Genomic DNA, 24,459 nt, shown 5'->3' with positions numbered 1-24,459 from the left:
GCATGTGGAAAACATTTAGATATCAATGTTCAGCTAGGAGCGCACAATGTAGGAATTGCAACGAATATAATCATTTTGCTCACTATTGTCCAAAAGGTATACAAATAGGTACATAAGAAGAATCAATGAGTTACTTGATGAAGATATTCAGAAGGAAGACAAGATCTTCATCCTTACTGAATTACAGAAGAATTAGATGATAGAAGCAAATACGAATGTAGAAGATGAACGAAATTTTAGTTCAATGGAAATTATATGTTAAGATCCATTCAGGTAGCCAATACAGAGAAGAAAATATGTTCACTAGTAATTAATCGAATTTAATTGGTAAAACGAAATTCAGAGGTTAAACACGAGAATCTTGAACTAGAAAATCGATAACAGAGGAATCAGGTCTGTAGACACACCGACAAACATTGAAATAGAAATAGGTAGTAGAAACGGAATACCTTAGTATGAGTCAAGGAATACCTACAAGGTCAACAATAATAGAAGGAAAGAATACAAATAATAGCAGTCCAAAACAAATATGGTAAACAGGTGATAATAGAAAATAGAGTTACGAAAGAAAGAAACAGAAGAAAACAATACAGAAATGTAGATAGTGGAATAATAAGGATGTGTAAAAATAAAAGAGAAGGCGAAGATATAGAGGAATTAGTCAGGAAAAAACATGTAGAGGATAAGTTTAAAGAAGTGATATAAAAAGATGATGGATGGAAGTCTGAAGAATTAAAGCAAACCGTTGACACACAGGTGAAGAAGAGAGTCAGAAAGAAAACGAATGCTTACAAGTTTACTTTTGGCGCACCACTAGAAACAATTGTTAAAACTTATAATTCTTTCACTAATTTTCTTCTTTTTTCCCCTAAAAGGTTTTCCTTGGCGACATAAAAATGTCTCTCTTGGCATAGATAAAATACAGGGATGAATAATTAAATATTATAGTGCAAAAACTCAAACCAACATGTGTTAGATGGCAATTAAAACACGAATGCTATCCACTCGGGTCAGAGAAGAATAAAGCTGGTGGGCCCGTACGCTAGTGCGGGATTGCGTCCGAAAGGAACAAGTCTGTCAGCAGTCGGGAATATGTGCGCAAGCCAAGATGGAAAGGAATGGGTTTTGTCAATGGTACGAATTTCAATAGCACTTGTAATGGTTTCGTACTAGTAACGTTGCACTTGAACACATAAAATACAGGTTTTGTACATTGTGCAAAAATATGCTGCCAGTGGAAAATAACATCTAATAGTGCCATCTTTCATATACACTCACTTATTATATCAGGCGTAAATCACTTGCAATTATTTTACACTAGTAACACTACACTTTTAAACCTATAATACAGCGTATTACTTTGTATTTCATTCTGTCGCCTGCAGATATTTGTTCCTTATAAACATGCCTATCCACACACAGAATTGAATTTTACATGTAAATACTTCAAAGTGTCGTGCGCCAAAGCTACACCTGCACATAAGGATGAGATACAGGTGAAGACGGGGTCAAGAAGGAAAGAAGCTGCAAAAAGGGGTGAAAAGGGAGACATTTTTGTATGATGGTTATTAGTAGCGAAAATTACATTAATGAAGTGCCATCTGACAAATTAGAAGAAGGAAAGAAAACGAAAAAAAGTTCTGATATAAAACAGTTGAATTTTTGTTGATTTAGTTGAAAGATAGAAGTTGAATGTTTGTTGATTTCGGCTCCTGTTGCCTATTATTTCGTGTGCTTGAGGGAACCCAAACGATATTTTCGAATATCGTAGCTTTTGATATGTTAATAGTATTGAGTGAAGTCGGCAGAATTATCGCGAGGCTCGCGGCTATATGGTCAACGGATTTTTAATCGTGCTGGGCAGTCGAGGAAAGCATGTCGTCTCTTGCACTTGGTGTGCAGAGGACTGGGCACGTCCTTCCTCAACACAAAAGACGTCAGCAGATCAGGCGCCGTGTTAAGGATAAACGGTCTCCGGCATCCTTGCTGCAGTCCATGTGATTCCCCAAATCTCCAAAAACACGATTCACCAGGGATGCTGCGATAAGCAACATGGCGGTTTGGAGGATTCTGCTCAACAACGTGCTCCATCTTCACCATGTTCATCTGAATCAGGAACTCCGAGAACAAGCTTTACATATCCGTCCAGAGTTTTGTCAGTGGATGAGTGCCAGAAAACCCATGTTTCCACCGGGACATTCTGTGGACGGATGAAGCGACCTTCAAGAGTAATGGATATGTCAGCATACACAACGCACACTACTGGTCCAGTTTGAATCCTTTTTTTGAAGTGTCTACGTGCACTACGAACAGAGAAAAATGCCTGTGTCGGGTGGACTGACAGTAGCATTTCAACTTCAAATAACAGACGTAGATCCCAAACCGCAGAATTTAACGAAAAGTGTTTCCGGTTAAAGTTGTTTCTATTTCAATAATACTTCCAAAGAAATCGAAAGTGATACCAATTTCCATTTGAAATTTTGAAATTGACCACCGTGGATGTATCCACGCTACGCCACTTGATATAGAAACATCACCATTGACTCTTCACGTACGATTTGGTCATTCAGTTTTTTGTTGTTGTTTGAAGTGTCTGCGTGCACTACGAACAGAGGAAAATGCCTGAGATGGATGGTCTGAAGTGGGAATTCAACAACAAATAACATAAGTAGATACCAAACCGTAGAATATGACGAAAACTGCTTCCCGTAAAAGTTGTTTCTTTATCAGTAATACTTCCAAAGAAGTCGAAATAAATACCAGTTTCCATTAAAAATTTTGGAGTTGATCCCTTTGATGCATTCCCGTTACGCCACTGGATATGGGAGTATCACCATTTTATTCTTCAGATACGATTTAGTCATTCATTTTCTGTTTGAAGTGTCTCCGTGCACTACGAACAGAAAAATGAGTTTACCGGGTGGTCTGATAGTAGCAATACAACAAATAGACGTAGATCCGAAACCGTAGAATTTAGCGAAAAGTGTTTCCCGTAAAAGTTAATTGTTTTTCAATATTACTTCTAAAAAATCGAAATTGATACCATTTTCCATTAAAAATTTTGGAGTTGACCCCCGTTAGTGTATTCCCACTACGCCATTGGATATGGAAGTATCACCATTTGATTCTTCATGTACCATTTGGTCATTCATTTTTTGTTTCCAGCGTCTACGTGCACTAGAAGCTGAGAAAAATGCCTAAGATTGGTGGTCTGATACACCCTTTCCCCCTCCCTACATTGCACCGTCAAACTAAAATGATAAAAGTCATCCCAGGTCCAAAGTTATGAAGTTTTACTAGTATATACCCGCTTCGCTGGGTAAAATGAAAATTTAAATGCACAATTCCGTATCTCATGTGTTTTGTACCCGTGAAATATGCTGTTTTCGTTTTTAATGACATCGAATTAAACGGCATCGGAAAGATCATTGATCACCTCGACGACCCCGAATATCATGTATTCGACGCTAATATTAATCATTTTCGATCATTTTATTATCTCCCCATCTCCCAAGCTACGGGGCTGAGTTTGGTTTCAAACGGGATCGGAAGTGTCATTCTTCATCTCACTGACCCTAAAAAATACGGATCAGACACTAATGTCGGATAATTTTGAATATTTTTATATATCTCCCCCTCCTCTTCTTTCATGTTGGGCGGCACGGCATTGGATGTGTCACCGGTCATCTCAGTGACCCCGGAAACAATGGATCGACTTTTATTTCCCTCTCCCAAGACGCGCGGCTGAATTTGGAATTAACACCATAAGAAGTGTCATTGTTCATCTCGGCCATCCAAAAACTATAGATGCAACACTAATTTCGAATCATTATATCCCCTTCCCCCATGTTGCGGCCCATGTCATCGGAAGTGTCACCGTCTATCTCAGCGACCCCAAAAATGTGGATTCACCACTAATATCGGTCATTTTCGACCATTTTTAAACCTTTTACTCCCTGTCAACCAAGTTGAAGGTTTGAATCTGAATTTAAACGGGATCGAAAGTATCACTGTTCATCTAAGCGACCCAAAAAACTATAAATTCTACTGATAGTGGACATTTTCGACCATTTTTAATATATATCTCTTTCTCCCATCCTTCAACTTTTGGAGCTGATTTTGGATTTGAACCTGATCGGAAATGTCACTGCTCATCTTAATGATCCCGATAACTATGGATTAGACACTAATATTGGTCATTTTCAATCATTATTATATATAGCTCCTCTTCCCCCTCAACTGTACTGCAGCACACGGGATCAAAATTGTCATTGTTAATCTCATCAAATCCTAAAACTATGGATTCGACACTAATATTAACCATTTCCGATCATTTTTAATGTTTATTCCCCTCCCCTACGTTGCAACTTCCCCCTCCCCAACCATCAGGGCTGAACTTGGATTGTTACAGCATCAGGAGTATCACTGTTTCTCTCATCGACCCCGAAAACTATGGATTCAACACTAATACTGGTAATTTTGATCATTTTTAAATTTCTCCTCCTTCCCTCTCCCTACGTTCCATCGTCAAAGTGAGTAGCCTAAAGTAATCCCTGCCCTAAAACTCATGTATGTTGAAAATTTGATTGAGATCGGTCGGATGGTTCAAGATTTATTAAGTTACAAAAATAGTCACTTTCAGTCTTATATAAATTGATTTTTATTACCTCCACCTCCTTCTCCACCCATACGTTGCTCAGTCAACTTTAAATCATAGATACGATCCCAGGCTTAAACATTATCTATGTTGAAAATTTGATCAAGATCGGTTGAGTGGTTCGGGAGTTATTAAGTTTTATTTATTTTTTATACCCATTCCCCCTTCCCCTCACTTTTACCATCCAAGTGAATAGCCTAAAACCAGCCTGGCCTTGAACCTCATCCATGTTACAAATTTGATCGAGATCGATCAGGCGGTTCAGCAGATTTAAAGTCACAAATATAGTGATTTTCAATTTTATATATATAGATTTATTTTATATACACACCTCTCCCTCCCGTCTCCTTCTCCTCAGTTCTAATAAAAAACATTTCAGACATAGGGTTATTTTTACGTAATATTCATATCCGAGTTCTTATTGTGAATAATTCCTTGCTATAGTTGCTAATTTTCTTTAACGTTTCAACAAATACTTGATTGGCAACAATGGTGAACGCAGCTGCTGGGAGTTTGAATTGCTCTAGTTCCTGCTTGTAATACACACTTAGATTGTACTGCGTCGGAATACACACCGATCGAGAAACAACATTTTTCAGTCTGTACACACACAACCGGCTGTATCCGTATAAACGAGCGGAGTCAAAAGAACTCGCGAGGGGACCCCTATAAGGGTTCAGAACGCGTTAAAAGTAAAAAACATTTCGAGCAACCACTAAAAAATGCTCGCTTTGCAAAAATTGCTAACAGTGCTGCTGTGTAGACCGATCGACCTACAAAGATTGACGGGTTCACCAACGCACACACACATACACACACACTCACACACACACACACCCTCTGTTTGTGTACCCTGCAAAAGGTGTATGCAAGCTGGGCCATAGGAAAACCGAGTATGCACTCATATCTGCTTTACCGATGGAGCTATTTTCCTGATACGCTCCCAAAAGTTACGCCAGCGATAAAGTTACATTTCCAGAGACACCAGAATGCAGTATCCCGACCTTGACTGGGTACGTACAAGTGAGCACCCAAAACAACTGGGCATTTGCAAAAGGAGTAATTGTAACAAACGAAGACACTAACAAAGATATTGTGTGTAAAATGTGTAAAATGCGAGTTCAGTGAGTAAATGTGAGCAATGCAATTAGAGCAATTGCTTTAAACACTATTTAACTTTGTAGCAAATGAACCACATGGATATATGCTGTTGACTTTTTTGGGTCCTCCAATTTCTTTACACATTTTCTTTTCCACCAATTATTTCATGATCATTCACTCTCATTAATCACCCGTCGATTATAAGCTATAGAGGATAACCAAGGGATATAAAACTAGAAATTTCATTTGATTTCAAGTGGAATAGTGCATTGATTCAATCCCGGGAGAAGTTAGTTTGTAGTGGACAACATCGTTTCCATGGGTTTTCTCGAAACTCTCCATTTTCTTCCACATTCTCATTCTACTAATTCACTTGCCTTAATCATCGCCTCCCTTAACCTAACAAGCATATTTGTGGGACGTTAAACTGTAAGATTTCATTTCATTTCATTGGCGAGACCAAAGTAGGGTTACATCTGTTTGTTCGATGAAGGTTAGTGATGAGACGGAGACTTATAGATTAAGGTGGAATCCGAACCACTATAATAGTTCAGATTTTATTAATGCTTCCATGAGACCATGTGACCAAAGAAGCACGTGCTAGCTACAAGGCCAGCGGGAGAACAATATTATATGCCTACAAGAAACACGAGACAAGATACATTATTCATACCAGGTAGGAGACCCGGGTTCGATTCCCGGTGCGAGCTCATGTGGTTCGGATTCCATGTTAATCAGGAGTTCCCGTCTCATATAGCCTCGCTGCTGAAAGGGATGTTAAACTCAAAATCAACTTAACTATTCGTACCACCGAATTTAATATTTTTGTTATAATGTCGAAAATGAAGTACTAAACGGCAAGAATACTACAAAACAAGATAGAATATAAAACAATAAGACAAAAAAGGCAGTAAATATAAAAGTGACAAAGGGGGGATTTTAAGAGGTTAAGACATTATCATGTTACTTGAATTAACACTTAGCAACACCACACAAATATACTATTATACTATTGAACGTCGTAATCTTGTATCACTTAAAATTTTTGTTTCTCTGGAATATTATAATATATTTGTCTAATCGAATCAATTTATCTATTTTACTGTTTTAGCCGTAGTAACTATGAAACAAACCATAGCTTACGCTAATACGCAATGTTATCAATTTTAATGCGAATGGTTAGCATTAATCTGTGCCTTCACTTTTCTGATAACTTTTTTTTATCCATTTGTCTCACATATTTACAATACTCTTACAGAATTTTTTCTACTTTGATCTCTTCATGAAATCCATACATATGCTCTTAAAGGATTCAACTGTTAATTTAATGAGAGAATAGAGAGACCATTGGAATCCAAAATTAGTGACCAACAAAAGTTGATCCGTGGCTTCTACATGTGCACGATTGTTCTCTCGGTTTTCTCTCTTACCGACATGCTTCAAAAACTCACTGCCCTACGAAATATTACGCAACTCAAATGCTACACAATGCTTCATATAAGCAATATATAACTACTGTGAGATTTCGTAGTTGACTTTCCCATCTTGAGGGAACAAAACCTAATTGCAAGATTCTATTCAATAATAATAATAATAATATGTAACTGTTACTGCTCGACTACTGACATTTGTGCTAGTCACTTGATAGACATATACTTTCAGTTGAGTTGATTTTAACATCCCTTTCAGCAGCGAGGCTATATGAAAAGGTTCTACTGATCAACGTGGAATCCGAAACACATGAGCTCCCGCCGGGAATTGAACCCGGGTCCCCCACTCCAAAGGCGCGCACGATAACTGCTTAGCAACGAAGAAGCATATTTGCTTTCGGCGCAGTTTTCATTTCTCTATTGCAAATGAAAAAACAATTCGATATATTATTGTCGCACTGTACTTGTATATACATAAATGTACTACCTCAGTCTCTTGAATCATTACAGGATAAAGTTAATGTCAATTTAACAGTACCTATACAAAATCCTATTTTTCAATATAATCCTCTCTGCTATTACATACTCCAATATCACCACCACAACTAGAGAAAGTTCTTGTTCTAACCTCGACGTCGTAGAATCTCCACACCAGGAGAAAACCACTGTTTAAAACGATTTTTCTTCCCTGGCCAATAAAGTGGTAGAGCCGTATTTAATAGTTGCACAAACCAGTTTGCATAACCAAAACAGAAATAGAAATTAAGGGATTAATCGATGAAGCAAAAAAAAGTATTAGAACGGGGAGAAGTATAGAAGAATCAGGGGTCACCACAAAACCTCCAACAATATCCACAACAGAAGATCAAATACTGGAATACTAGAAAAAGCGTAGACACTGGGCTTCTATCTACTTTAAACGTCCAAAAAGCGAGTAGGGCCAACCCTAGTCCTGGAGTCAAATATCAAGCAATTCTAATGACAGAACAAAGCCTATAAATAATCACTAAATTACGCAGACAAACAGTGCTAGTGGACACCGGATCGAGCATTTCCATCTGGCCTTTCGAATATTTACTTCCTGATGTTTAATTAATACAACATAAAACAGCGGTTAAATGGATATGAAATAAAATTAACTTGAAATATGTAGCAATGGTATCATTCAAAGGTGGGTAACGAAATCTCTCATTACTTTCGTATGATGAAAAAATCATGTATTCCAGTTATTTTTGGTTTAGACTTGCTAAAACGCTTATTGGTTACAATCGATTTAACAAAGAATCTTATCTCTCTATTTAAAAATCATAAAAAGCCAACATTACCAGAGAAGAACCAGGAAAACATTTTATCACAGCACACGACTCATATACTTAGAAAAAGAAGACAAGCTTGCTTTTTTTATCGACAAACGCATTACTTTAGTTCTACTTTACCACGCATTTATTCCGGTGATAGCAAAAACACAGATTGATGATTCTGCATCTTTCTTCGTATCGTTTCTCCACGGCTTCCTTGACATATACAAGCTATTGAGCAAAGGTTACACGTAAACAACATGACTGGTAATTTCCAATCCAGTTATCCTGTAACTTTAAGGAAAAATACGCCAGTGGTGGAACTTGTGGCATGTCAGGATTAATCTTTTGCAACAATGGACGCGAGCTCAACAGAAGGAAATAAAAATAGTACAGGAAAAGAGGAGGTTGACAATTCTTTGAAGTATAGATTAAAATTTTCAAAATTGATGCTTTTGATATTAATCCTAATTTAGACCAGTCGGAGAAACATGCAATTCACGAGTTATTATACAAATACAATTTTTTTTTATACAGTCCGGACGGCATTGGACATTATAGGGGCTACATCATAAAATAAGAATCCCTAAATAGGCAGTGTTCCAGAACAAATCTCCCTGTTCCAATGCATGTTCGAGATCAGGCAAACAAACAAATTCAAGAACTTATTAACGCTAGAATTATACGACCCACAGACGATAATAGCTTCGCTTCGCCACAAATTATTGTCAAGAAACTAAATACGAACGCGTTTAGAATTATTTTGAATTTACAGCAGTGTGAAACACATTAAATACCTGTGGGTGCCATTCTAGTCAATTGAGTATGTGTTGAACACTTTGAAAAGCAAAAAATACATAACCACCTTAGATCTCTCCTCGAACTACCAGCAAATCTTGCTCCATCCGAAAAGCCGTTGATACATGACCTTCGGGGTCAATCACACAAGAAAATATTTCAAAATTCTCATATGCGTGATGGGTCATAAAACTAGCACACAAGCTCTCTTAATTGCAACTATGATGATTTTACATTGATTAACGAATAAGATCTTCTGCCGATGACATCGTGCTGAGAGGCTACACTTTTCAATAATAGCTATCGGAATTTTATTTTAAAAATTAAGAAATTTTTGTGCTTCACCTAAGACAAATTTATTTTACTCAGAGTGAATGTTCTCGGATATTTAGTATCAGGCAGTTCTCTTAAAATCTCTGCAAGAAAGCCAAAAATACACAGTTCAAGATTCCACCAAAAGAGAATTTTGCAGTTTTACGAGCTTATGTTCCTACTTACTGGCACATATCAAGGATCTTGGCATGAAGATAGAATGTTTTTAACAGATGTTTCCAGAGCAATATTTGTTTTACAAATAATCTTGTGAATTCTGTTCCTAGTGTGGGGGCTGTAAGGTTTAGTATCTCAGGTGTAAGCAACTACCATAAAGCGTGCTTCATTCACGAGCACGTGTTTTCCATTCGAAACATAATCACCAACAGACGGTGGAAGAAGGAAGAAGGATACCAGGAAGACGCGCAGTTGGTTCCGAAGGAAATTGAAGATGGTCAACCCTATCTTCACCAACTTCCCCTTCAGAGGACCTCAAGTGGACAGAAGAATAAGTTCCAGTGCTGACCGCTAACCTTCCTAAACTATTTCTGAGATCGTTTTGTGTTGCGGAGGTTTTGTTAACTCCGTATTTTTATAACTACCTGCCGCGGAGGTTGCAATAAGCAAAGAGATACAACTATACTGTCTCCTGAAACTACGATGAGTAACAAAGATATCCTTTAAATCACCAACCTAGACCGCTGTGGGATAGAAGATTTTACCTCTTAATCTTGTTACTTATCACCATCGACTTTGGTAGAGGCAAAAGCATTACAGCTAAGCCACATGGTGTTGCTACTGTCGTTGCAACCATTACACCGATCTGAGAATAAGCAATCAATTATTTATTTCTAACTAATTTACAACTTTAAACTTAGAGGCATATTGAAACGTGTGTCGTATGGATATTGCTGTCAATAGATTAGCGTGCACCGGAATATATTCGCTGAACCCTCAGATATTTACAGACCCGGCTATCTGTCCGCAAACTTGATTCGTGTTGCAAGATGATACACTAGGCCTACCTGTGAAGACCCACAATGCGCAACTTCGGTAGGGGTTGAGGAAAAGGGTGATATTTCTTGTTTGTCGTCTGCAGTGATTCATTTTTTGTTTGAAATGTCTACGTGCACTACGAACAGAAAAATGCCTTACCGGGTGTTCTGATATATACCGTCAAACTAAAGTGATAGAAGTCATTCCAGGTCCGAACTTTATCCATGTTGAAAATTGGAATGAGATCGGTTCGGTGGTTTCAAAGTTATGAAGTTTTACTAGCATGTATTTACCCGCTTCGCTGGGTAAAATGAAAATTGAAATGCACAATTCCGTATCTCGTGTGTTTACTACCTACGAAATATGCAGTTTTCGTTTTTAATGGCAACGAATTAAACGGCATCGGAAAGATCACTGATCATCTCGGCGAACCCGAAAATCATGAATTCGACATTAATATTAATCGTTTTCGATCATTTTATTATCTCCCACTCTCCCAAGTTACGAGGCTGAATTTGGTTTTAAACGGGATCTGAAGTGCCATTCTTCATCTCAGCGGCCCTAAAAGCTACGGATCAAACACTAATATTGGAAAATTTTGACCATTTTTATGTATTTCTCCCTCCTCCTCTTCTATGTTGCGCGGCAGGGCATCGCATGTGTCACAGGTCATCTCAGCGACCCCGGAAACTATGAATTCGATGGGTTATTTTTTATCCGTTTGATTTATTTCCCTTTCCCCTCTCGCAAGATGCGGGGCTGAAATTGGATTTTAACAGCATCAGAAGTGGCACTGTTCATCTCGGCGATCCCCAAAACTATAGATTCAGCACTAATATAGGTCATTTTCGATAATTTTTAAACCTCTTTCTCCAGCAAGTTGAATGTTCGAATTTGAATTTAAACGGGATCGAAAGTAACACTGTTCATGTAAGCGACACAGAAAACTATACATTCGATACTGATAATGGCCATTTTCGATCATTTTTATATAACTCTTTCTCTCCCTCCTTCAACTGGTGGGACTGATTTTGGATTTAAACCGGATCGGAAATGTTACTGTTCATCTGAATGATCCCGAAAACTACGGATTAGACACTAATATTGGTCATTTTCGATCTTTATTATATATAGCTACCCCTCCCTTTCAACCGTGCTGCGGCACACGCCATCAAAATTGTCACCGTAAATCTCAGCTAATCCTAAAACTATGGATTCGACACTAACATTAGTCATTTTCAATCATTTTTGATGTTTATTCACTTCCCCTACGTTGTTTCCCCCCGCTTCCCTACGTTGTTTCCTCCCCTTCCCCAACCTACAGGGCTCAACTTGGATTGAAACAGCATCAGAAGCGTCAGTGTTCTTCTCATCGACGCCGAAAACTATTGATTCAACACTAATATCGGTCATTTTGATCATTTTTAAATTTCTCTCCCTCCCCTCCCCTACGTTGCATCATCAAAGTGAGTAGCCTAAAGTAATTTCTGCACCAAAACTCATGTATGTTGAAAATTTGATTTAGATTGGTCGGGTGGTTCAAGAGTGATGAAGTCATAAAGGCAGTCATTTTTATTTTAATTTGCATATATATTTGGTCTAGGAATTAATTCGTGCGGTTGGTACGCACACATTGAAGCTGTAGTACAAACACAAAATACATACATACCTTAAGAAAAATATTGTCCATCGCTAGCCACCACTTTCGCCCATCTGTCAGGCAATGTACAGATTCCGTGGCGAAAGAAGTCCTCATCCTTGGAAGCGATCCAGTCAGAGACCCATGTTTCGATATCTTCTGAAGAAGTAAACCGCTGTCCAATCAAATCGTTGTTCATGCAATCGAACAAGTAGTAGTCCGAAGGAGCAACGTCTGGTGAATACGGCGGGTGGGGTAAAACTTCCCATCCGACATTTTCTAAATAGGTTTTGACCGGTTTTGCGACATGTGGGCGAGCGTTATCATGTTGAACAATAAGTTTATCATGTCTGTTCTCCCATTCTGGTCGTGTTCTGGCCAGAGCTTGCTTCAAACGCATTAATTGTCGTCGATAACGTTCTCCATTCATAGTTTCACCCGGTTGCAGCAGCTCATAGTACACCACACCTTTCATATCCCACCATGTGCACAGCATAACCTTTGCACAGTGAATATCTCGTTTTGGTTGTGATGGACCTGGTTCACCTGGTTTCACCCAGGCCTTTTTTCGTTTAGGGTTCTCGTAATGGATCCACTTCTCATCACTCGTAATAATTTGATGCAGAAACCCCTTTCTGCTCTGTCGTTGAAGCAGCAATTCGCAAATGGTTTTTCGTCTTTCAACGTCTCTGTCTTTCAATTCATGTGGAACCCAATGTGACATCTTTTGAATCATTCCCATGGCTTTCAAGCGTTTGGAGACTGTTGTTTGATCAACGCCTAATGCTGCTGCAAGTTGTTCCTGCGTTTGACACGAATCCTGCTCGAGCAATGCTGTCAATTCTTCGTCTTGAAATTTTTTTGGCTGTCCAGCTCGCTCTTGGTCTGCCAAGCCGAAATCACCACTTCTAAACCGTGCAAACCACTTCTGACACGTTCGCTCAGCTAGAGCATGGTCACCATACACTTCCACCAAAATACGATGACTTTCAGTCGCACTTTTCTGCATGTTAAAGTAATGCAGCAGGACACCCCGCAAAAACACTTTATCAGGCACAAATTGCGCCATGTTCACTTAACTACAAACTGGTGTTGTTGACGCTTTAATCCACTGCCCTATACTACGAACGATACGCGATGACAGGGGTTTGCAACACATGTGTGGATACACGGAACTGTGGGACGCTCCGTTCGTTGCGCCATCTCTTGTCCACCCGCACGAATTATTCCTAGACCAAATATATCCCTCCCCCTCCCCTATGCTGGCTCGTCAAAGTGAAACGATAAAAAAACACCCAAGGGCCGACCCTCATACATGTTGAAAATTTGATCGTGATTTGTTGAGTGGTTCAAAAGTTAATAATTTTATTAATTTTTATTCATACGTCCCTTTCCCCTCCCGCTCCCCTAGGATCTACCGTTAAAGTGAAATTACAAAAATGTTTCCAGATCCGAACCTCGTGTAACTCGAAAATTTGATTGAGATCGGACGGATATTTCAAGATTTATTTAGTTAGAAAAATGGTCACTTTCATTCTTATTTAAGTTGATTTTTATATATATCCCCCTCCTTCTCTTCCCATACGTTGCTCTGTCAAATTTAAATCATAGAAACGATCCCAGGCCTGAACCTCATCTATATTGAAAATTTGGTCAACATCGGTCGAGTTGTTCGGGAGTTAAGTTTTATTTATTTTTATACCCACTCCCCCTCCCCCAACCCTCATTTCTACCATCAAACTGAATAGCCAAAAACCAGCGCAGCCTCGAACCTCATCCATGTTACAAACTTGATCGAGATCGGCCAGACGGTTCAGCAGATTTAGTCACAAACAGTGATTTTCAATTTTATATATATAGATTTACTAGCATATATTACCCGCTTCGCTTGGTTGAAATAAATAATTTAAATGCACACTGATATTGCTCATTTTGGATCATTTTAATGTATGTCATCCCTCCTCATCTCCCAAGTGTCAGGGCTGAAAATTGACTTAAACAGCATCAGAAGTGTCACTGTTCATTTCGGCGACTGCAGGAACTATAGATACATCAGTAGTATCTGTCATTTTTGACCATTTATATATATATACATATATATATTCCCCCACCCCATGTTGCGGGCCATGGCATCGGAAACGTCACCGTTCATCTCAGCGACCTAAAACAATGTGGATTCAGCACTAATATCGGTCATTTTCGATCATTTTAAACCTCTTCCTCTCGCAAGTTGAAGGTTTCAATTTGAATTTAAACGGGATCGAAAGTACCACTGTTCATATAAGGGATCTAAAAAACCAGAAATTCGACACTGATAGTGGCCATTTTCTATCAGGTTTATATATATATATTTCTTCCCCTCCCCCAAGTGGCGGGGCTGATTTTAGACTTAAACCGGATCGCAAATGTCACTGTTTATCTGAATGATCTCGAAAACTATGGATTAGACACTAATATTGGTGACTTTCGATCATTATTATATGTAGCTCCCCTTCCCCCTCCTCCTTGCTGCGACACACGGCATCAGAATTTTCACTGTTAATCTCAGCTACTCCTAAAACTATGGATTCGACACTAATATTAGTCATTTTCGATCATTTTTAAATGTTTATTCCCCTCCCCTACGTTGCAACTTCCCCCTCCCCAACTATCAGGGCTGAACTTGGATTGAAACATCATCAGAAGTGTCACTGTTTCTCTCATCGACCCCGTAATCTATGGATTCAACACTAATTTCGGTCATTTTTGATCATTTTGAAATTTCTCTCCGCCTCTCTCTCCCTACGTTGCGTCGTGAAACTGAATAGCCTGAAGCAATCCCTGCCCTAAAACTCATGTATGTTGAAAATTTGATTGAGATCGGTCGGGTGGTTCAAGAGTGATGAAGTCACAAAAGCAGTAATTTTTATTTTATTTTTTACATACATATCTCCCCCTCCGCTATGTTGGCTCGTCAAAGTGAAACGATAAAAAATTCCCAAGGCACGACCCTCATATATGTTGAAAATTTGATCAAGATTGGTTGGGGGGTTCAAAAGGTTTTAGGTTTTATAATTTTTTATTTATACGTCCCTCTCCCCTAGGATCTACCGCTAAAGTGAAATTGCAAATATGTTTTCAGATCCGAACCTCATGTATCTTGAAAATTTGATTGAGATCGATCGGATAGTTCAAGAGAAATTAAGTTACAAAAATAGTCACTTTTAGTCTTATATGAACTGATTTTTATATATCCCCTCCCTCCCCCTCCCCGAGGTTGCGCCGTAAAAGTTAACTGACAGAAACATCCCATGTCAGAACCCTATCTTGAAAGTTTGATCAAGGTCGGTTGAGTGGTTCAAGAGTTATTAAGTTTTATTTATTTTTATATATCTGTCCCCTAACCTCCCCTCCCCTTCTTTGTACTGTAAAAGTGAAATGAAGAAAGCATTCCAGTCCCAAACCTTATCTATGTTGAAAATTAGATCGAGATCGGTAGAGTAGTTCAGGAGTTAAGTTTTATTCATTTTCATATATTTCCCCTTCCCCTACCCTAAAATCTACTGTCGAAATGATAAAAAAAAACTTCTCAGGTTTGAATTTCATATATGTTGAACATTTTATTGAGATCGATCGGGTGGTTCAGAAGTTATGAATTCACAAACATGGTCATTCCCCCTTCACCCCGTCCCCTACGTTGCTCCGTCAAAATGAAATGATAAAAGTCATTCCAGTCCCAAACCCCAGCTACATTGAAAATTTGATCAAGATCTGTCTTTTGGTTCAAGGGTCATTAACTTTTATTTATTTTTGTAGTTCCCCTCCTCCCCCTCCCCTACGCTCTACTGTCAAAGTAAACAGCTTTAAACACTCCCAAGCCAGAACCGCATCTACGTTGGAAATTTGATCGAGATCGGTCGGCCAATTCAAGAGATTAAGAGTCACAAACATAGTCACTTTCAATTTTATAATATAGATTTTTATAAATACACACCTCTCCCTCCCCTCAGTTGTAATAAAAACATTTTAGGCATGGGGTTATTCTTGCGTAATATTCATATCCTAGTTCTTACTGTAAATAATTCCTCTGCTATAGCTGCTAATTTTCTTTTACGTTTCAACAAATACTTGATTGGCAACAATGGTGAACGCAGCTGCAGGGAGTTTGAATTGCTCTAGTTCCTGCTTGGAACACAGACGTAGATGGCACTGCGTTGGAATACACACCGATCGAAAAAAGAAATTTTTCAGTCTGAACACACACTTTACGCACAAAACCGGCTGTATCCGTATAAACGAGCGGAGTCAAAAGAACTCGCGGGGGGGGGGGGGCTATAAGGGTCCTGCACGCGTTAAAAGTGAAAAACATTTCGAGCAACCACTAAAAACTGCTCGCTTTGGAAAAATTGCTCAGAGTGTTGCTGTGTAGACCGATCGACCTACAAAGATTGTCGGGTTCACCAACGCGCACACACACACACACACATATATATATATATATATATAATATTAAAGGTAAGCACTTAAGTTTAATTATAGTAGAGGAATTTTCCATAGGAGGCTCAGGGTTCATGAAAAGGACGACAAAACACTCCCCTGGTTTATTTTTTGTATTTAAACAAGCTAGTCTATTCTGTCGTCTTTTCTGACATTGGTTACATTCTTAATGTAAATAACCTACGAATTTTTTCGCTGCACTTGGACATCATTTAATCCAAGGCCTGAGATGCCAAAAACAAAAACGTATGTTGAGATTGAATTAATATTTACTTTCGTTTAATAATATACTGACACTCAATAAATCAAATGCGCCGGCAGTTTGTTTTGCAGCTCAAGATATTATTAGTTTACTTAATATTAGTTTTTCAGTCATAAGAGGGTAAATACTGTAAGTACACAGGTTTTGTTTTGTTTCACAGACTTACTGCTTAAAATGTTAAAATTTCCGCTCTAAGCTGTAGCTACTCAACCTATCTAAAAATCTGGCCTTGGCAATTCTCCTAACTGCATGTTTCTTAAAACTTTAGTAGCCTACATTCACGTGATTCAGGAATCTTGAGATAGATTTTGTTTATAAAATTTAGAGAAAGTTTATAGGATATAGTGCTACTTCGTTTGCTATAGTCGTACGCTCAGCGGTGAGGTAACAAAATATGGGGTGTGAGGCACGTGGACGCCGATCCTGGGGGACTAGAAGGCCTGGGACCCCGAAGTTTGGTTGCGTCTCCGAATTGGTATTAAAACGTCATTAATGTCTAGTTTCGCGATCTGTAACAGCTATAAACATTCCTACACGGATCTACTCAAAGTTACACAGAAATGATGCCGCTGGTGAGGCATCTTCAGTTGCTCTTACTTATATTTAATTTAATTAGCACGATCTGTACAGTATAAGCTTTTAGGCATAACGGATTGATCCTTGCAGCCTCCGGTTACGCACCACTACAAAACATCTTTGCGTTTAGAATTTAAATCTTGGTGACAAATTAAGCAAAATATTCTGGTCATTTAACACTTACTATCAGGGTTGGCAAAAAAACATGTTTTTTGAATAAAAACTTTTTGTTCAAACCTTTTTTCTTTTCTTTTTTTTTTTTTTTTTGTTTTGTTTTAAACCAGGTTTTTTGGTTTAAATAATTTGCTCTATGTATTTGTATTACATATGGACAGAAATAAGTTTGTTTCGCCTTGGTATGAAACAACAGGGTTATGCTGGAAGAAGTCACATAAACTTAAAGCGCAATCCAAACCGCTTCTCGGCTTACATCCGAGAGAAATTGTCCTCCATTTGGACTCGACACTGGAACTAATTGGCGCAAATACGATGAGTCTGCTAACTCACTCACGAAGCACTCCCGATAAAAATACGTTGTACTGATCTTTACATACTTGTAATATAATCGTCAATAGCCACTTCACAAGGACAAAAACAGTTGCGCAAGTGAAACCATTGTATATAAATCGGGAAACTCTCGCCTTAGCCATTGAGAAAATCCCTTATTGCTTGATATGTAAAATCTTAAAGTCAACATATCATAATCAGTATGTTAAAAATGAGGGATTAAATTACAAATTTAGATGCAGATATCATTCAATAAAATTAAAACTGAAATTCCAATCCAAGCTAATGTTGGAAGCTACGTAGGCAGTCGATAAATTTTGTCAATTCCTACAATTTGGCTTCGTTTCGTTTGTTTAGGCTTAACATCCTTACGTAATACCGAGGTTATCAAGGGGAAGACTTGTTTAAAGTGACATCCGAATGGCTACTTGGTTTACTCTTGAAAGAAGGGTTGTGGTTCGACCGAGAATTCAATAAGGAACGCCTTGATTAAAAGGTGAAAAGAAAATAAAACTAATGCAAATCGTTTGACATGTAGAAACGTCAACATGAAGTTCACATAATTTAAAACATTTTTCGTTCTTTATTTATTTATTTATTTGTTTATTTATTATTTATTTATTTATTTATTTTTGGTTTAAACTTTTTTGAAAAAAATAACTGGTTTAAACCAGCAAACTCTGCATACTATTAAAATAAAATAAAATTCTCACTTCTCCCTTAACAACGACCACTATGGGCCATTAAAACAATATAACTAAGGTACTATGCAGTTTCGAATGCAGTGATTATAATGCGCCTGTTCGATTCTTGCGATGTTAGTAATATCCAACCCTGGTGAACAGACTGCAAAATTTTACACACACACACAGAATGAGAGAGAGAAAGAGAAAGATGAACAGATCGTCTAAATAAAACGTTTTACGTTTCCACTAGACAAATATATAATTGTCATGTAGGGAACAAACTAGAAAATTGGCATACCAGGGTCATCGAAGCTTACAGATATCGCTACAAAACGAAGAATGACATACACACGCAGACACACACAATACAAAGACAGATTTAAGGTAGTGCATCAGTGACGTAATCAGTCGTATTTTCGAAATTATAGACTCTACATTGGGTTCGATTCCTGTGTATGATTTTTATTTTATTTATTTGCTTTTATAAAGAGGATGGGTATGAATGTGCAAATATTTGAAACATGTCACGACTACACGATATACCTATGTTTATTCCAGAAGGTTTATACCATACTTTTGAGCTCCTCCGTGGCTAAGCGGTTAGCATACGCGCCTTTGGCGTGGGAGTCCCAGGTTCGATTCCCGGCGGGAGCTCATGTGGTTCGGATTCCACGTTAATCAGTAGGTCCACGTCTCATATAGCCTCGCTGCTGAAAGGGACGCTAAACTAAAATCAACTCAACTATACCATACTTTCGATTTTTCCAACCGTAGCGCGTCGCTTGGAGCCTCAAGAATAATATTTCGGTTTGTTTCTCAGGGGTTGGACAAAAAAAATCTATAACGTATGCAAAAGTGTGAAAATCATACCTAGTATGGTGTGGGGCTCCGTTTGCGTCCAAAACAGCTTGGATCCGACGTGGGATGGATGTATACAGCTCCTGAATCGTAGTACCATTATTCCTCCAAAACATGCTCCAGTTCCTTAAGGGATGCTGGTGGAGAGTAATGAGACCGAACACGCCTTTCTAACTCAGACCACAATGGCTCCATGATGTTCAGATCTGGTGATTGTGGGACCCAGGGGAGGTCATAGCTCCTGGTCATGCTCCTCAAACCATGATTTCACCGTTTTCGCAGCGTGACAGGGTACCAAATCATCTTGGTAGATGCCATTGCCATCAGGGGATAATATTTGGGCCATGGGTAGAACCTGGTCTCCCAAAATGGGCTCATACGCCTTAGCATTCATCATTCCATGCAGAGCTATGGTAGCACCTGCAGAAAACCACCCTATCACTGCTCATACTGTAACAGAACCACCCCCGTTCTTTACAGTTGGGAGCAGACAGTCTGTATTATAGGCCTGCGACGGTGTTCTCCATACATAAACACGACCGGTTGTTGGAAACAAGGTGAAGGTCGGTTTGTCAGACCACATTACGTGTTTCCACTGCTCATGAGTCCACGCCTTGTAGTCCTTGCACCACTGGATACGCCTCTTCGCATTTACTGCTGTGACCAGGGCTTTGGCGATAGCGGCCCTGCCATGAATTTTCATTTTATGAAGTTCCCGTCGCACTGTTTTCGATTAAACCGGGCTCTGTAGGCCGGAATTGAGTTCAAACGTAATTTTCATTGCAGTGGTATTCTTTTTAGCTGCTACAATCCGTTTTAATGCTCTCCGGTCCTTATCTGACAGGATTGTCTTTCGACCACTGGTGTACTTTGCAGACGTCGTTTGCCCATGAATTATGTATGTCCTCGTGACATTAGACACAGTACCTTTTGATACCCTCACAATGTTCGCCACTGTTGCCACTGAAGCTCCAGACAGACAGGCACCAACGATCATGCCTCTTTGGAAGTCTGTCAGGTCGCCCATTTTACCACACCACGACACTCACAGGTGAACTGGTTACTGATGACGGAAGAGGAAGGTCCACATGACACATTGAAAACAAAAAACGATCGGCAACCGCAACACGTGTTGTACAGTGGAGGGCCAAACTTACGTGTCCTGTATAAAGTGTTTTAAAATTATTTTTTTTTTTTTGTCTGTCCCATGTATATTTGCGTATGAAATATTGAATACAAAAGCCAATGTTTGACAGAAATTCAAGACACTAGGTTTAAATCAATGGATTTAACGTAATATTCCCTTCCGTCCCTTTACACAGTTCGTTTAATGGTAATTTGAATTTCTGTTCGCTTCTAGAAATATCCCTCGAAAGCACGATTGGTGGGATTCAGCCAATCGAGCTTAATTTTGATTTGTGCTTATAATTTTAGTGTTTCTAAATATTTTGGGGGAAAAATTTTCATACAAGAAATGCTTTCTATCATCATTGTAACTAATCACTCAATAGGCGAAGGAATAAGGAAAATGTAAAGTCGTGAACTGTAGGATACGGACAAGATTCAATGAGCATAGGTCTGCATGAGAATTCAAGAGTTCTGTGAGTATATTTTGTTACGAGGAATAATGTAATTAAATTTTTATCGTGACACATTTAACTCATTTATATTATTAGTACGGAAGGCAAGAGGAGCCTTTGAAATATTTCATTCAATAGGATTATGTGGCATATTGCGTAAGTATTGATGTTTTTCTTCCTTTCTTTTCGTTAGTGTTTTTCTTGCTATGAAAATACATGGATGGTAATAGTTTAGCATTTCTTCCAATAAAAGAAATAACTTGTGTCACTCAATTTAAGTACTTCTCAGTTCACGTTTTTGGTATTTAAGCTATATTTCGTTTACCCTTTTTATTAATCTTCTGTACATACGAGTGGATGAACTAATAAATGACATATGTTCAAATAAGATACTTTAATTTTGTTCCAGTGAATTTTATGTTAATCTGGATTTTTCTGTCTGATTCTATCTGATTTCTGCTCATTTGGTATACGTTCTATTTCCAGTATATGTATTCCTGACTTGTTCGTAATTTCTCATAAGGTTTGCGTAGAAAATTCACACACATATAGGAGGAGGACAATGATAGACATAAGAATACATTGAATTAAACATTAATATTGTTGTTCTGTGATTAAGTAGGTCAATTCCCGGTTTGGACACTCGGTCGAAAAAGGGTAAAAACTTATTAAGGCCAGATATCCTGAGTGAGGCGTTTCTCATTGACACTAGCTAAATGTCGGGATGGTACGTAATATAATAGTCCCAGGTTGTTTTCTTCTTTTTCAATTCTCGGGTGGTGTGATCACCGAGGAACGTCATCCCCCATACGTGACGGACTAATATAGCCGTAGATATTAAAAACCTAAAAATCTGTGATGGAAACTTAACTGTAATTGCGAAATTTTGAGTTCAGTAACTGATGGGATCGCACTTGATTCGAATTCCATTGTAAATTAGTTTTAGCATGTATTCATATACATTCTGGATTGTAAATTTGGGAGTTGTATGAAGAAATTTTATTTCGTTAGAAATGTGACTGGTTAATTCACGCTGAATGATGTTATTAGTTGTCTATTGGCACTTGAGTTATTGTAAATAGTGAGGTATATAAAACTCAAGAGTTTATTTATCTGAGTAGTATGTTGTGATGTGTGAAAAAACTATGATCTTCATTGGCGTTATTTCTGTCAAGATTGTCAAACATGTTCTTACTCTTGGATCATTTCTTGAACTGCGTCTATTCCATATTTAATTTGCTTATTGTGAGCGCGAAAAGGATATCCTCATCAGTTACAGGAGTAGAAATTAACAGCTTTAAGCCTGTTTGCTTCTTTAAAATGGGATAACAACTGTATAACACTATACATTGAATACAAGATGGTCACCATCTTTGTTTATTAAAATAGCAGTTTTCGTATCCATTGGCATTGAACTAGATGGAGGTTGTGTTGTGTTCACGAATGCTACAGCTACCTAAAGGTTGGTACAATATTAGAAAGTATAGAATTTTATTGTAATTTATGATGTAATGACCCATTGCTTGTGTAAGACACATTTATTCATATTTAATTTTGGACTTTGGTCCTGATATAGTAGGATTCATAAAAAAACTTGTTTTTCTGTACGCCTGGAAGATTTGTGCAAAATGTTCGTTTGTTTGATGACGTGTTTGAACTCGCTTAGGTATTTAAGATCGTTTCTGGTATCGATGTCATTCTTCCTTCGTACGCAATTTGGTCACAATTACGTACCACCTCGTAAATAACAGAATTGACCTTTTTATCTACGTAGTAATTTTTGTAATATGTTCGAAAATTTTTCGTGGTTTTTGGTGATATGGAGGTTATTTCAGAACCATATTTTTCTACAGTATTTTACATTCAATAAGAAAGACAGAAATAACGGAAAAGAAAACCCATTTGTCCACTTTTTTTGTTTTCTTTTTTTTTAAATTTTGCCCTTTTATGTAAACAGTGCTTTGTTCTATTTGACCAACGAATATTTATTAAAGCAATTTAGAGACTTATTTTTTAAAACGAAATCTACTTGTAATATCGTTCTGCGATACGATATTATAGACCCTAAGCAAGAAATTTATCGTAGCATTTGACTTTATTTATGTAGGATGCGTTGAATGTTTTGGTATATTTTCTAATGTCCTGATGATATGTTCAAAACAATGATTGTTATTAGTTTCTAATTGTATGGTGAAATTAATTGTAGGGTGGATTTTGAACTGTAAATGTAAATTCTATAGATCGACGCTCTTTTTCTAGACCAAAAGTCATCTGCGTACATACAGTACTTTGCGGCGTTTAATTTTTCTTTTGTTGTAGAATTTTGCTTTTGTAATAATTCATCACAATATCTTAAAAAGTGGTGAGAGGACGGTGCTCATAGCTAGCTAAACCCTCTATTTATTAGCAAATTAATTTTAAAAGTAGAAGTAGTTGGTGTGAAGTAACAATTCTGATAGTTATTTCGTAAATTTCCAGCTCAAAATCAAGCTGTCTGAGGGTTATCTAAACATCTAAGTGAATTCAGACATGTCCTCAAACAAAAAAATATTTTGCACAGATCTTTCGCGCCTATAGAAAGAAGTTTATTTATGAATCTTACTACATCAGGACCAAGAACTCAAATTTAAATCTGGGTAAAGGTGGCCTACACAAGCTATGGCTAATTACATCAAAAATTACAATAAAATCTTACACTTTCCAATATTGTACCAAAATTTCTGAAGTCGAATTAGTGAACAAACACATCACAACCTCTATCTAGTTGAATATCAATGGATATGGAAACACTCTTATTTTGATAAACAAAGAAGCAAAAATGGCATCTGTCTTACATTCAGTGTGTAGTGTTTTATAGTTCAGTTATCCTATTTTCTAAAGGAGATAAGCTTACAAAATTACTAATTTTGACTCCTATAAATGGTGGAGATACCCTTTTTACAAACACCAGAAGGAAACTGAATATGGAATAGAACCAGTCCCAGAGGTTAAACATGCTAAAAAATATTGACAAAAATAAATCAATGAAACACGTTATCAAGCCCTTATTCTGAATTCTTTCTGTTAGAGCCATGGGATTCGCCGGTGAATCCCGTGGCAACCAACGTGTTAAACATCATGACGCACCACGCAGGTAAATAAATTTTAACTTTTATATAAAATAGTGCATTAAAATGTGTCCATCAGAATATTAATGATGTTTACTTTATTTACTGCTTCAGCGTAGTTTAAGTAATTAGTACTTTTTCAAAGCAACTGATATTAAAGTACAAGCTCATTTAAA

At 37.8% G+C, this 24,459-nt stretch overlaps 1 protein-coding gene across 4 annotated transcripts in view; it reads left to right on the top strand.

Moving 5' to 3' along the window:
- The window catches only part of wdb (serine/threonine-protein phosphatase regulatory subunit widerborst), a 426,118-nt gene that overhangs the window by 190,721 nt on the left and 210,938 nt on the right, over nt 1-24,459 (top strand). The gene's annotated exons all lie outside the window — the stretch shown is intronic.

This window comes from Thermobia domestica, chromosome 11 (assembly GCF_964235325.1).
Source record: "Thermobia domestica chromosome 11, izTheDome1.hap1.1, whole genome shotgun sequence".
Lineage (NCBI taxonomy): Eukaryota > Metazoa > Arthropoda > Insecta > Zygentoma > Lepismatidae > Thermobia > Thermobia domestica.
This window is presented reverse-complemented; position numbering and strand designations above follow the sequence as displayed.